The following is a 14,300-nucleotide window of genomic DNA, read 5'->3' on the forward strand; positions in this document are numbered from 1 at the left end:
TGCAATGTCATGTGATTATTGGAAATTATTCCCTTTTTTCAAGAATTTTTTAAGAATTAGGTTAAGTTAGATTTGAGCAAACTTAATTACCTTGCCAGTCATTTGTTTTTCAGAAACATAATAATCTATGTATTTGATTCAATTAGTAGGAGGCCCATGGGTTCTTTTGTAAATCACAAGTGTAAAATAGAGACTCTAAAAGTCATTTATTGAGCAATTACCACGTTCTAGGCAATGACCTTGTGAGAGAAATACCATTATGCCTATTTTACTAATATGAGAAATGAATCAAAAAGAGGTGAAGTAACTTGTCCAAAGAAATACACCAAGTGGGGGAGCTGATTTGTACCCACAAATGGTTCTTCATTAATTCTCTTTCAGCTGAGGAAGATAATTTCAAATGTAAGCATATGTCCTGATTTTATCTTGTGTACATCATATTAAAACTCAGAAGGACTGGTTAGCCAATCGACATCATCCTTCAAACTTCTCTCCCTCTCTCCCTTCACTCAATCTAGTCAACAATTAGAAGACAGAATCAAAGTGTGATTTGATACCTGAAAAAGACTATGATGACTGAAGGAACTGTGGAGTACGCTAGATCACAAAAAATAATTCCTGCATGTTGACGGTGAGGGTTCAGTTCTCATTCTCCCCATCACATTTCTATGTGTATATGCCATCAGGACAAACACTTGCAAATATAAGCAAACTGCTGATTGTGGGAGGGTGGGACGGAGTGGAGAATGAATCAGCTGTTAAGATAAATTATCTGTTCAACTGTTAACCCCAGGCAAGCACAAAAACCCACAGAATATTATGAAAGAATATTCTTAAGCACTAGATGTTTTTAGGAATTCTAGAAACAAAGACTGAGATAGCACTTGTTACAGACTATTTTTTTTTAGAGCGGTTTTAGGTTCACAGCAAAACTGAAAGGTACATAGATGGCTGGGTGCAGTGGCTCACACCTGTAATCCCAGCACTTTGGGAGGCAGAGGCAGGCACATCACTTGAGGCCAGGAGTTCGAGACCAGCTTGGCCAAAATGGCAAAACTCCCTCTCTACTAAAAATACAAAAATTAGGCGGGTGGTAGTAGCACATGCCTGTAATCCCAGCTACTCGGGAGGCTGAGGCAGGAGGATTGCTTGAATCCAGGGAGGGAGAGGTTACAGTGAGCCGAGATCGCACCACTGCACCCCAGCCTGGGTGACACGGTGAGACTCCCTCTCCAAAAAAAAAAAAAAAAGAAGACACAGAGATTTCCCATATATCCACTACCCCATTCAGGAACAGCCTCTCCTACTACCAACATCCCCCATTAGAGTGGTACGTTTGTTACAATCGATGAACTTGTACTGACATATCATTATCACCCAAATATTATTTTTTTGTTTTGTTTTGTTTTTGTTTTGTTTTGTTTTTTGAGACGGAGTCTCACTTTGTCGCCCAGGCTGGAGTGCAGTGGCACCATCTCGGCTCACTGCAAGCTCCGCCTCCTGGGTTCATACCATTATCCTGCCTCAGCCTCCGAGTAGCTGGGACTACAGGCACCCACCACCACGCCCGGCTAATTTTTTTGTATTTTTAGTAGAGACGGGGTTTCACCATGTTAGCCAGGATGGTCTGGATCTCCTGACCTCGTGATCCGCCCGCCTCGGCCTCCCAAAGTGCTGGGATTACAGGCGTGAGCCACCGCGCCCGGCCACCCAAATATTATTAAACAATCTCTCCTTTTCCTACTTTTATTGTGGTTATTAGAAAATTTAAAATTACACATATGTGGCTTGTATTATATTTCTATCGGACAATGTTGCTCTAGAATCAGCCTGTCTGGGTGTTAAATCCTCCACAAACCTGAGGTGTGACCTTACACACTTAACATCACTTTGTCTCAGTTTCCTTAAGTGCACAATGGGCTTAAATTTAGACAATACTTTAAAGCAGTGGTCCCCACCCTTTTTGGCACCAGGGATCACGTTTCTTGGAAGACAATTTTTCCTCGGAACGGGGGTGGGGGTGGGGGAATGGTTTCAGGATGAAATTGTCCCATCTCAGGTTCTCATAAGGAGTGCCCAGCCTAAATCCCTCGCATGCGCAGTTCACAATAGGGTTCCTGTTCCCGCTTCTATGAGAATCTAATGCCACCACTGATCTGACGGGGCAGAGCTCAGTCGGTAATGCTCATGCGCCACGCTCACCTCCTGCTGTGCGGCCCGCTTCCCTTCTGTGGCCCAGGGGTTGGGGACCCCTGCTTTAAAGGGTTAAGAGCATTTCTTAGACATACTGATGTTGGCATGTGCCAGTGTTTAGTAATAATAGCAAGGCTACCAGCAAAATGATCAAAGAGTGAGCCTGTTCAGAGACACAACAGAACTGGAAGTGGGATATAGTTGAAAAATGGAAGGATCACTAGAATTTATTAAAACACACACAAACAAAAACAATACAAAACAAGCAGGCAACTAGTTAATGTTTAGAGTTACATTTTCCAGAGTCATAAAAGCATCATTCCTATGTCAGTTGTTACAGAGGAAATCTGGAGGAAATAGTGCCAGATGTCAGGTATGCTGACCATTGACTGAAAATAAAAATAAATACATCTACAAAGCAAGGACAGTGATACATCTGTGGCTGTTAACTGGAGTCTTAGGCTTTCATCCCCCAGCCTTGTTGAGGATGCAGAAACTGAATTAAGCCAACATCAGAGGCAGAGCACCAAGCAACAAAATCTGATTTTAAACAGATTGCTGCCAGTGATTTTCTCAAACCGTAAGCAAAACACAGAATCTATAGTTTGCCCATTTTTTCTTTTGAGACAAAAAGTTTTGATACCCGTAAGGTTGTGAGAATTAAATAAAATATCACATCTATTATATTTACATGCATTAATAATAGCTTTTATTATTAAAATGTTAATTGGGAATATTATTATGGGAAAGTCATGAGGATAAAAAAGTTATAGGTTACATTCACCATGTTTAAAATAATAATAATACAGCTGTGCGCAGTGGCTCACGCCTGTAATCCCAGCACTTTGGGAAGGCCAAGGTGGGTGGATCACGAGGGCAGGAGATCGAGACCAGCCTGGCCAACATGATGAAACCCCGTCTGTAATAAAAATACAAAAAAATTAGCTGAGCATGGTGGCACACACCTGTAGTCCCAGCTACTCGGGAAGCTGAGGCAGGAGAATCGCTTGAACCTAGGAGGCGAAGGTTGCAGTGAGCCAAGATCACGCCACTACACTACAGCCTGGCAACAGAGTGAGACTCTGTCTCAAAGTAATAATAATAATAGTTGTGAGTTACATCAAAATTGGCATTAAAATATAATCAGATTCAGAAAGATTAATTTTTTCTTAGAGTCAGGTTCCCATTCTGTCACCCAGGCTGGAGTGCAGTGGCATGCTCATGGCTCACTGCAGCCTTGAACTCCTGGGCTCAAGTGATTCTCACATCTCAGTCTCCTGAGTAGCTGGGACTATAGGCATGCGCCATCACTCCTGACTAAGTTTTTCTATTTTTAATAGAGACAGGGTCTCACTTTGTTGGCCAGGCTGGTCTCGAACTCCTGGCCTGAAGTGATCCTCCTGTCTTAGCCTCCCAAAGTGCTGGAATTCCAGGACTTAGCCACCACACCCAACCTCAGAAAGAGTAATTTTAAGAAAAAAATTAATGGAGAAATCACTGATTTAAAATACGGAGCATTTCGATTGGAGAGTCGTGAACTAATTTGGAACTATTTAGTACTTTTTACATTTGCCAGTAGCAGTGACAGCAGAAAATACGTTTCCAGGTGGTAGAATTTAAAATTAATGTAAATCCAAAGAGCTAAGATATGAATGGAAAGGAAGAAAATGAGTGATTTTCTTATGGATAAAATGTGACTATCATTAAAAAATAGAGTAGGTGAATGAATAATAAATTAACTAGCATATTAAGAGAAGGAAAAGAATAATATTGAGACTTGTTAGGAAAATAATTAACACTGTTAACTGTCAGTACAAAATCACTTCAGGAGTGGCTAATAGGCCTACAGACAGGGTCTCATCCCTGAGAACCCTCCCCAGTATACAGGGTCAAGCTCAGGCAGAACCTGATCCCTTAGGCAGAACTGATTGGTTCAGAGAAGAACATGTGGCCCAAATGAGGCCAATAAGATTCCATCTCGGGAGTTTGGAATTTGGAGCTGAGCACTACAGAAACTGGGAGTCAGAGTCATATAAATGGCAGTGTTCTTAAGAGAAGGTCTGTGGATCTAGAATTTATTGTTGAGGATATTGAATTCGCCTTGGCTCCTAGTTCAACAACAGGCATAACTGTGTCTGGTACTGTGCCCTTTCTAATACTGCTCTCCTGCTTCCTCTCTACAACCCCCTTTAGGCTCAAGCTAGCATGTTTAAGTTTCTGTTATTTAAAACCATAAATAACATTTCAAAACAAATCACTTGAGGTAATATTTATACAGTATCAAGAAAAAAATTACTACTTTGATGTTTTCAATAAAATTCTACATACTAAATGTAAATTAGATTCTATAAAATGTATTTAAGTATGAATGATGAAGCTCTGAAAATTCCAGGAGAGATAAATGCAAATATCAGGGAAGTAATAATAGCTATCAATAAAGAGAAAGAACATGAATTTTCCATTTGGTTTTATGGACTACATGATTCTTATGTTTCTCATTTTGCAAATGGAAGATTGATGGAAACTGTCAAAATCTAGCCCAGGCCCATAGGCTGTTGTTTGAGAACTATTAAACCATAGAGGCTATGAAATACAGAACATATTTATCTTTTTGTCTTTTGGCTATTCAATAAACTCATTTTTACAAATTTGGAATTGAGGTCAGGGGAAATTGATTGCCTCAAGGTCAGGAGGGTAATTTTAGGCAAAGCTGCTTCTAGAACCCTGTCTAATGCTCTTTGGAAATAAACACATTGCTAAAGAAATGTCTCCTGAAGATTGGAAGCATAATGAATAAAACAAGGTAGCCTATTCATTATAGATAATCTTATTGGTAATCAAAGCTTGCCTTGTTGTGTTGTAAATGTTTAGATTGTAACTGTCTAGACATTTCATTAATATTTATTGAAGCATGGGAGATACTAATTTGTTCACTTATGAGTCACTGTGGATGTAAAAAAACAAATAAATGAAATTACCCTCATAATGTTAAATACTACAACATAACAATTTGATGTTCTTTTTTAAGATTTCAAAGTGAATGTTGATTAGGCAGCAATACATTATGCTAAAATTTTCATCTCAGAAATAGTTTCATTAGTCTAGAATTTGTAGGTTGGGACATTGTAATTATTATTCCATAAGTAAGAAGATACTATCTCTAATGCACGTGATTTTTGATATAAAAGAGAAGCACACATTTTATTGTTCCTATTAAAACTGTGCATGGTACATCATGGAAGGTCTGTTCCACCCTTTGACTGTGGGAAAATTTCTACTCTATATTCTTCTCTATAAATGATAATGAAATGAAATGAATGTAGATACTCTGCCACCCTGCAATCTTTACTAACTTTGAAATTTTCATTTTGTTTACTAAATAAAGAAAACTAATATATTAATCTGTGTCAAAGAAAAGTAGGATCAGTTTTTATAATGAGTACATATTATCATTATTATTTTTGAGATGGAGTTTCACTCTTGTTGCCCAGGTTGTAGTGCAATGGTGCAATCTTGGCTCACTGCAACCTCTCCCTCCTGGGTTCAAGCTATTCTCCTGCCTCAGCCTCCCGAGGAACTGGGATTACAGGTGCCTGCCACCATGCCCAGCTAATTTTTTGTATTTTTAGTAGAGACGGGGTTCACCATGTTGGCCAGGCTGGTCTCAAATTCCTGACCTCAGGTGATCCAACCGCCTCTGATTCCCAAAGTGCTGGGATTACAGGTGTGAGCCACCACACCCAGCCAAGTACATGTTATTTTTATAAATGAGAGAAAATGCATTTTACTGTCAGAAAAAGTGGAATCAAATCATGACAATGTTTTCCACTCCTGTTGGTAACTTTTCAACCCTATATTTAGGTTATGCTTGCTATATCATACATATTTATTTTGTTTTGTTTGCTATATCATATATAAATATGTTTTGTTTTCAAGATGAAAACAAAAAATTGCCTTTTTTTTCTTATTGTAAAAGTGATAGAGACTTCCAGTTCCAAGACAGTTCCAGTTGTACGTCTCCATATTCTTCTGCTAAGTATAGCTAAAAACCCTGGACAGTATATGTAAAGTAAATATAAGGGGACTCTGAAAGGTAGAAATAAGGCAGATTGGCTATTTACCTTAAAAGACATGCTAGCAAATTCCTTGGGATTTCTTTTTGCTTCATATATCCCAGACTGGGTACTGGCAATACAGGCAACCTAGAAATGCCAGGGGGTTCATATAACGCCCCCCCATCCCTATCCCGAGCCTGCTCTCTCTAGACAAAGGACCAGGAAAGGAATAGCCTAGTAAGACAGAAAACATTTAGTTAATAACCACCTGTGCAGAAAAGTTACCATGGGAGGCCTGAGCCTGTTATCCTTAGAAATTCTTGCTTGCAAGATTGGTCTTTGGCTGGCATCTGGGAACATCCTACTGTTCCTACACAGATATGAAACTTTCCCCAAATGATAAGAATGGCTCACTGAGCCTAGACTGTTGGCAAACAATGTAGCTTCTGCTGCACAGCTGCTTTCCTTCTGAGAGTCTGCAGTTTTGATAGGTGCAAGACAGTGGGTATCTACATGATTGACACAGTTGTCTGTGTCCCCCTCCAAATCTCATCTTGAATTGTAATTCCCATAATTCCTACATGTCGAGGGAGGGTCCTGATAGGAGGTGATTGGATCATAGGGGTGGTTTCCCCCATGCTCTTCTCGTGACAGTGAGTGAGTTCTCACGAGATCTGATGATTTTCTAAGTGTCTGAATTTCCCCTGCTTGCACATACTCTCTTGCTGCCATGTGAAGAAAGTCCTTGCTTCCCCTTCACCTTCTGCCATGATTGTTAAGTTTCCTGAGGCCAACCCAGACATGTGGAACTGTGAGTCAATTACATCTCTTTCCTTTATAAACTACCCAGTCATGGGCAGTTCTTTATAGCAGCAGCAGTGAAATGGACTAATACAATAATCAACTGTCCCCAAAACCTAGGGCACTGAGTCTCTAATAATCTTCCTTTGTAGACACGATTCATGCCTGTTGTCACAGTTCCCTGTTAACAAAATTAAGTGTGCTCTGTATAATTTCCCTGGGAGAGAATCCTTAGAATCTTGTGCCTGGTTTCCTCCAGACTTCATTCCATGAGGCTATTCCTTTTGCTCATTTTATCTGTGACTGCAACTATATGCTGAGTCCTATGAGTCCTAGTGAAACCTGGAAGTGTTCTTGGAGACCCCTGACACACTGCCATACTCCAACCAAATATCACAGAAAAAAGGAGTGGTCCCACCCCCACCAATCAGTAGTAGCTGAATGGGAAGCCTAGACTTTCACCCTTGATGGACTATAGGGTCTCCTAAACCCCCACCAGGCTGGTTTCAGAGAAGGCTGAGTGGAAGCCAAACTTTCACCATCTTCCAGTGGTAATGAGTCCCCGACACATCCTCCGAAGTGTCACTGGAGGCCACATGAGGATGTAACAGTGAAACAGCAAAAGAACTAACATAATTAATCAATTTTTTAAAGGGACCTTTACTCATTCCTGCATGTAGGCTAGGATAATTTTAGAACACTGAGATAATATGCAAAAACAGCAATCACGTAGTTTTAAAAACTAACTCTAGGATTAAAGGAGAAGTATGTAAGCAGCTAACTATATTTTGTTAAAGATTTATAGGAACATTTGTCATGTGACAAAGACAAAGAAGTTCCCAACCACTTTGGACCCTCACTGGTGCCCAGATGTCTGTGGTTACTGGTCATCTCTTGATCTCAACTCCCTCCTCGTCCCCTTACCCTTAACATAAAAAGAGCCTAAAATTTGTACTGACTTAAGATGGTACTTTAGAATGATGGTCCACCATCTTTTCAGTTAGCTGGCTATCTGAATAAATCTGCTTTTCCTTCCACCAACCATCATTTTTCATGTCTGGCTTTCAAGCAGTGAGCAGCCGAACCTAGGTTCAGTTACATAGGGCAGTAATGAGGCATCCCTCTCCCTCCCAACCAGGGTGCTATCAGTGGAGGCCTAGTGGGGAGCCTGAACTCCCAACCCTGCCCAGCAGTAATGAGATGCCTTCCCCACCAACCTAGGTTGCCAAGGAGGCCTGATGGAAAGCTTTGACTTTCTCCCCAGTCAGAGAGGTTGAAGGTGGCATCTCCCTTCTCCTAACAATTCAGTGTCAGAGGAGGCCTGCTGAAACAGAACATTTAATAAGATTCAGCACCAAGATAATACAGATGTTGGAATGATGTTATCCTAGCCTACGTGATAAGGGTTTTAAAGCAGTCATCATAAAATGCTTCAACGAACAACTAAGAGTATGCTCAAAATGAATAAAAAGGCTTAGCAAAGGAATAGAAGGTATAAAGAAAAAATAGATGGAGATTTTAGAACTGAAAAATACAATATCCCAAAAAAATCAGTGGATGGAAGAATGGAGCGGACAGAAGAAAGAATCAATGAACCTGAAGATAGAACAAGAGAAGTTATCTAATCTGAACAATGGAGAAAAAATGGACGGAAATAAAATGAACTGAGGTTCAGGGACCTGTAGACTATACCAAAATATCTAACATTTGCACAATCAGAGCCCTGGAAGGAGAGGAGAAAGAGGGTCGACCTCAAAAAGTATTTAAAAAACTCATGTTTGAAAATTGCCCAAATTTGACTAAAGACATAAGCTTACAGATTAAGGAAGCTGAGTGAACCCCAAACAAACACAAATAAATCCCCACCATGACACATCATTAGTCAAACTTTTGAAAACTAAAGACAAAAAAATAAAAATATTGAAAGCAGCAAAAGGGAAACAGTGGCTTATGAGTAGAGTAGAAAACAATTAGAATGACACAGGATTTCTCATCTAAAACATTGGAGGCTAGAAGAAAGAAGCACATTTTTCAAGTGCCAAAATAAAAGAACAGCCAGCCCAGAATTCTATATCCAGTGAAAATATGCTTCAGGAATAAAGGGGAAATCAAGACATTCTAAAATGAAGGAAGACTAAGAGCTTTTGTTGCTAGTTGACCTACTGTGATGGTTAATTTTAGATGTCAATCTGACTTGATTAAGGAATACCTAGAAACCTGGTAAAGCATTATTTTTGGGTGTGTCTGTGAAGATGCTTCCAGCAAAGATTAGTGTGTGAGTCTGAGTAGACTAGCTGGGGGAGATTCAACGCAATGTGGGCAGGCACCATCCAATCTGCTAGGGTTTCAGAAAGAACAAAAACAGAGAAAAGATGAATGTGTCATTCTATCTGCTGGAACTGGAATGTGATGTGCTTTTTCCTTCCTTGTCCTAGGAAAACAACTTCAGGCTCCCCAGGCCTTTGAATTCTAGGACTTATACCAGAGTCACCCTTCCTCTCCAACCAACTGGGTTCTTAGACCTTTGTCCTTAGACTAGGAGTTACATCACTAACTTCCCTGGTTCTGCAGCCTTGGAGCTTACACCCTGCCACACTACCAGCATCCCAGAGCCTCCAGTTTGCAGATGACCTGTCAAGGGATTTCTCAGCCTCCACAATTGTGTGAGCCAATCCCTCTAATAAATCCCTTTACACTTCACTTGAACTAGTAACACGTTATTGCTAATTGATTGTTTTAAGTTATGTAAATATAGTGTAATACCTAGAGCAACCACCACAAAATTTACACAAAGAGATAAACTGAAAAAAATTATACAAAGAGATATACTCAAAAACACTGCAGACAAATCAAAATGGAATTCTAAAATAATATTCAAGAAATCAATAGAAAAACAAGAAAAAATAGAAAAGCTAAAAATAGAAGCAACAAACAGAAAACAAAATATGGTTTGGAAGACTTAAGTCTCAACAGATTACGAATTACCTTATAAACAAATAGTCTACTTTATTTCTAAAAGGCAAAACTCAGAAACAACTAAAATGCCCAATAAGTGAATGGCTAGACAAATTGTCGTAAATCCACACAGGGAATCCTACTCAGTCATAAAAAGAAATGAACCATTGATACACAAAATAGTTTGACTGGGTATCAAGGGCCTTATGATGAAAGAAGAGGCTGATCTCAAAACACTTATACTATATGATTCCATTTACATAACATTCTGGAAATGACAAAATTATAGAGGTAGAAAACAGATTAGTGGCCAGTGATTAGGAGCGGCCAGAGGAATGGGAATGGATGTGAGTACAAAGAGGTAACACAAGTGCTATGTTTGTGGTGATGGAATAGTTCTTTGTGTTGATCATAGTGGTAATTACATGAATCTGCATGTGATAAAATGGCATAGAGCTATAAGTACACTCATTGCATCAATGTCAATTTTCTGGTTTTGATGTACTACAGTGATGTAAGATGTAATTCACTAGGAAAAACTGAGTGAAAAGTACAAATGACTTTTCGCAGAAGTTCATAATAATTAAAGATTATAATTATAAAGTAATGTAAGTATAATTATAAATAGAAGTATATTTATAATTATAATTATCATTTATAAGTATATAATCTTTATAATTATTTTTAAATAATTGTAGATTTTAAATAATTGTAGATTCCCAGGAGAATCTACAATTATCTAAAAATAGAGTTAAAAAAGCCTCATAAAAGACCAGGCATGGTGGCTCATGCCTGTAATTCCCAGCACTTTGAGAGGCCAAGATGGGTGAATTGTTTGAGTTCAGGAGTTTGAGACCAGTGTGGGCAACATGGCAAAATTCTGCCCTAGAAAAACAACACGCACACAAAATTAGCTGGATGTGTTGGCGCGTACCTGTAGTTTAAGCTACTCGAAATGCTGACGTGGATCACCTGAGCCTGGCACTTCAAGGTTGCAGTGAGCCATGATGGTGCTGCTGCACTCCAGCCTGAGTAATGGAGCAAGATCAAAAAAAAAAAAATCACATAAACTATACATATGTGTATGTGTGTGTACAAAGTCTAGAAAAGCAATGATAGGCTCTACAAAAAGTTAGCAGAGTTATGAATATATCTGTATTACTTGAATATTTTTAAAAGAATGCCTTTGTGAACTTCTCATATAAAAAAAGTAATGTAAAATCATTGTAAAAAATTCAGATATACATAGAAACATAAACAAGATGAAAATCGCCTGTTCTATGATGCCACAGATAATTTAATTCACCTAACAAATATTTCCTGAGTACATTCTACAGAGCTATGATCTATCACGATTTTAGTGTGCATTTCAGAACTTTCCTGTACCTCCAGAGTTCTATACAAATTGTAATCATTCATTGATATGTATTGTTACAAGCGTAAAATGTACAGCTGGCCTTCTGGATCCACAGGTTCCAAAACTATGGATTCAATCAACCTTGGGTCGAAAGTATTAGGGAAAAAAACCAAAGATAATAAGACAACAATAAAAAATAATGGAAGTAAAAGCAGTACAGTATACCAACTATTTACATAGCATTTCCATTGTATTAGATATTGTAAGTAATTGAGAGATGATTTAAAGTATATGAAAGGATGTGTATAGGTTATATGCAAATACTATGCTATTTTATATGAGGGACTTGAGCATCCTCAGATTTTGTTATTTATTGGAGGTCCTAGAACCAATCCCCTACCAATACCAAAGGACAACTGTTATATAATAAGCTCTTATTACTTAACATTCATTATTCATTCATTTAGCATATATTTATTGAGCACCTATATTAGCCAATACCATGCTAGGTTCTGAGAATGGAAAGGTGAATAAATTGTTTCCTAACAAAATTTACTGATATGGTTTGTCTTCGTGCCCCCACCCAAATCTCATCTCAAATTATAATCCCCACGTGTTGAGGGAGGGAGTTGGTGGGAGGTGATTGGATCATGGAGGTGGTTTCCTCCATGCTGTTCTCATGATAGTGAGGAGCTCTCATGAGATCTGATGGTTTAAAAGTGGCAGTTTCCCCTGCGTGCGTGCTCTCTCTCTCTCTCTCCTGCTGCCATGTAAGACATGCCTTGCTTCCCCTTCACCTTCTTCCATGATTGTAAGTTTCCTGAGGCCTCCCTAGCCCTGTGGAACTGTGAGTCAATTAAACCTCTTTTATTTAGAAATTACCCAGTCTCAGGTAGCATCTTTATAGCAGTGTGAAAACTAACATGCTTATAATATAGTGGGAGAGAATATCACTAAAGAAATAATATTTCCAAGAAGTATACAACTATAGATTGTCAAGTTCAGACAACTGTAAACAATGTTCTGAATATTCATCTGTGAAAGGAAAGGGTGATGGCTATGATGGCAAGATACTGTGGCATGTTTATTATTGATGGGAATGAGCCAGTAGAAAGAGGTTAAAAATACAAGAGCAAGAGAAGGGAATCCTGTATTTACAGAAAGCTTCCTTAGAATAAAAAAGCCAGAGACCAAGTGAAAGGGTTGGCTTCAAATACAAGGGAACTGCCTCAACTGAAATAAGTAAAAGTGAGGATGACTAAAAATATAGCTTAGTTTGTAGATTTAGAGGTTTGAAGAATTGCCAAAATAAGGGACAATGTCATCTGCCTAGAGCAAAGGCGTATGTTGCAAGTTCTGAGGTTTGAAGAGAATGGAGTTTTTAAGTAGTAGTTTGGGGAAAACATGCTGAATAGAGAAGGGCAATAACTGGGCATGCTTCATTAAGAACCTGTATTCTGTCACGTGGGGCAGATTCTAAATATTTTCAGCTCTCTTATTGCAGGCAAGATAAAGGCAAATGAGTAGGTATTAGAAGAGAGAGAGACAAACTTCTAGAGGGAACCAAATTTTTAAAGGGGATTGTCTTCCAACTGGGAAGAGAGGGAAAGCTTTATGAGGGGAGTAGATCTGAGCTGGGCAAGAGAACACACTTGCTAGAGAAAGAAAATGGCCAAAGAGAGAAAAGGGGAGAAAAAAGTCTGGGGGAGACGGAAATAAAAGCAGAGTAGAGGTGGATTTCTGGCCTAGGTGCAGGAATGTCCTTTTGTCTTCCAAAGCAAATGTGGTCTTAGTAATATTAACAGTTTATCATCTGATGTTGTGAAATTGTTTCTATATATTTTTTAGACTCTTAGACCTGACAATCTATGGAGGAATTCCCAGGCATCTTTAGCTGCTACAGAGATGACTGAATGAAGGACAAGTATATTATCCTCCACACATTAAAAGAGAGGCTCCAGCGAGCAACAGAAGGCAAAAGTTCTTTTTTTTTTTTTTGAAACAGAGTCTTGCTCTCTCACCCAGGATGGAGTGCAGTGGCATGATCTTGGCTCACTCCTACCTCCACCTCCCAGGCATCTTTAGCTGCTACAGAGATGGCTGAATGAAGGACAAGTATATTATCCTCCACATATTAGAAGAGAGGCTCCAGGGAGCAACAGAAGGCAAAAGTTCTTTTCTTTTTTTTGAAACAAAGTCTTGCTCTCTCACCCAGGATGGAGTGCAGCGGCATGATCTTGGCTCACTGCAACCTCTACCTCCCAGGTTCAAGCGATTCTCATGCCTCAGCCTCCCGAGTAGCTAGGGTTACAGAACATGCCACCACACCTAGCTAATTTTTGTATTTTTAGTAGAGATGGGGTTTCACCATGTTGGCCAGGCTGGTCTTGAACTCCTGACCTCTAGTGATCTGCCTGCCTTGGCCTCCCAAAGTGCTGGGATTACAGGCATGAGCCACTGTGCCCGGCCAACATTTATCATGTGTTGAGACTATTCCAACCTTTCTCCTCTATTTTGAAATATAAAATAAATTATTGACTACTATAGTCACCCTACTGTGCTGTGAACACCACAACTTATTCCTTCTGTCTAACCGTATTTTCGCTCCTTTTAACTTCTCATCTCCCTCTCCCTCTGTATCCTTCCCAGCCTCTGGTAACCACAATTTTACTCTCTATCTCCATGGAATCAACCATTTTAGCTCCCACATATGAGCACCTAACTTCAAAGTAAGACCCACAACCATGCAGCTATTCCCAGAAAATGATTTGAGAAAATGCTTGAAAATGTTGATCTGGGCAATGATTTTTTTTTTTTTTTTTTTTTTTAATTAAGACCTTCTTCTGAAGAAAAGGGCATACTTTTCACTGAAAAAAAGTTTGAGTTTTTTAAATGAGCAGATACTCATGCATTACTAGTGCAGCCAAAAATTATCAAAA

The 14,300-nt window shown here is 39.1% G+C and overlaps 1 protein-coding gene across 1 annotated transcript in view; it reads right to left on the minus strand.

Moving 5' to 3' along the window:
• RNF145 (ring finger protein 145) overlaps positions 1-14,300 on the minus strand; it is a 347,885-nt gene that overhangs the window by 92,038 nt on the left and 241,547 nt on the right. The window lies entirely within an intron of this gene.

The sequence above is a fragment of the Macaca mulatta genome, chromosome 6, assembly GCF_049350105.2.
Source record: "Macaca mulatta isolate MMU2019108-1 chromosome 6, T2T-MMU8v2.0, whole genome shotgun sequence".
In the NCBI taxonomy this organism is placed as follows: Eukaryota; Metazoa; Chordata; class Mammalia; order Primates; family Cercopithecidae; genus Macaca; species Macaca mulatta.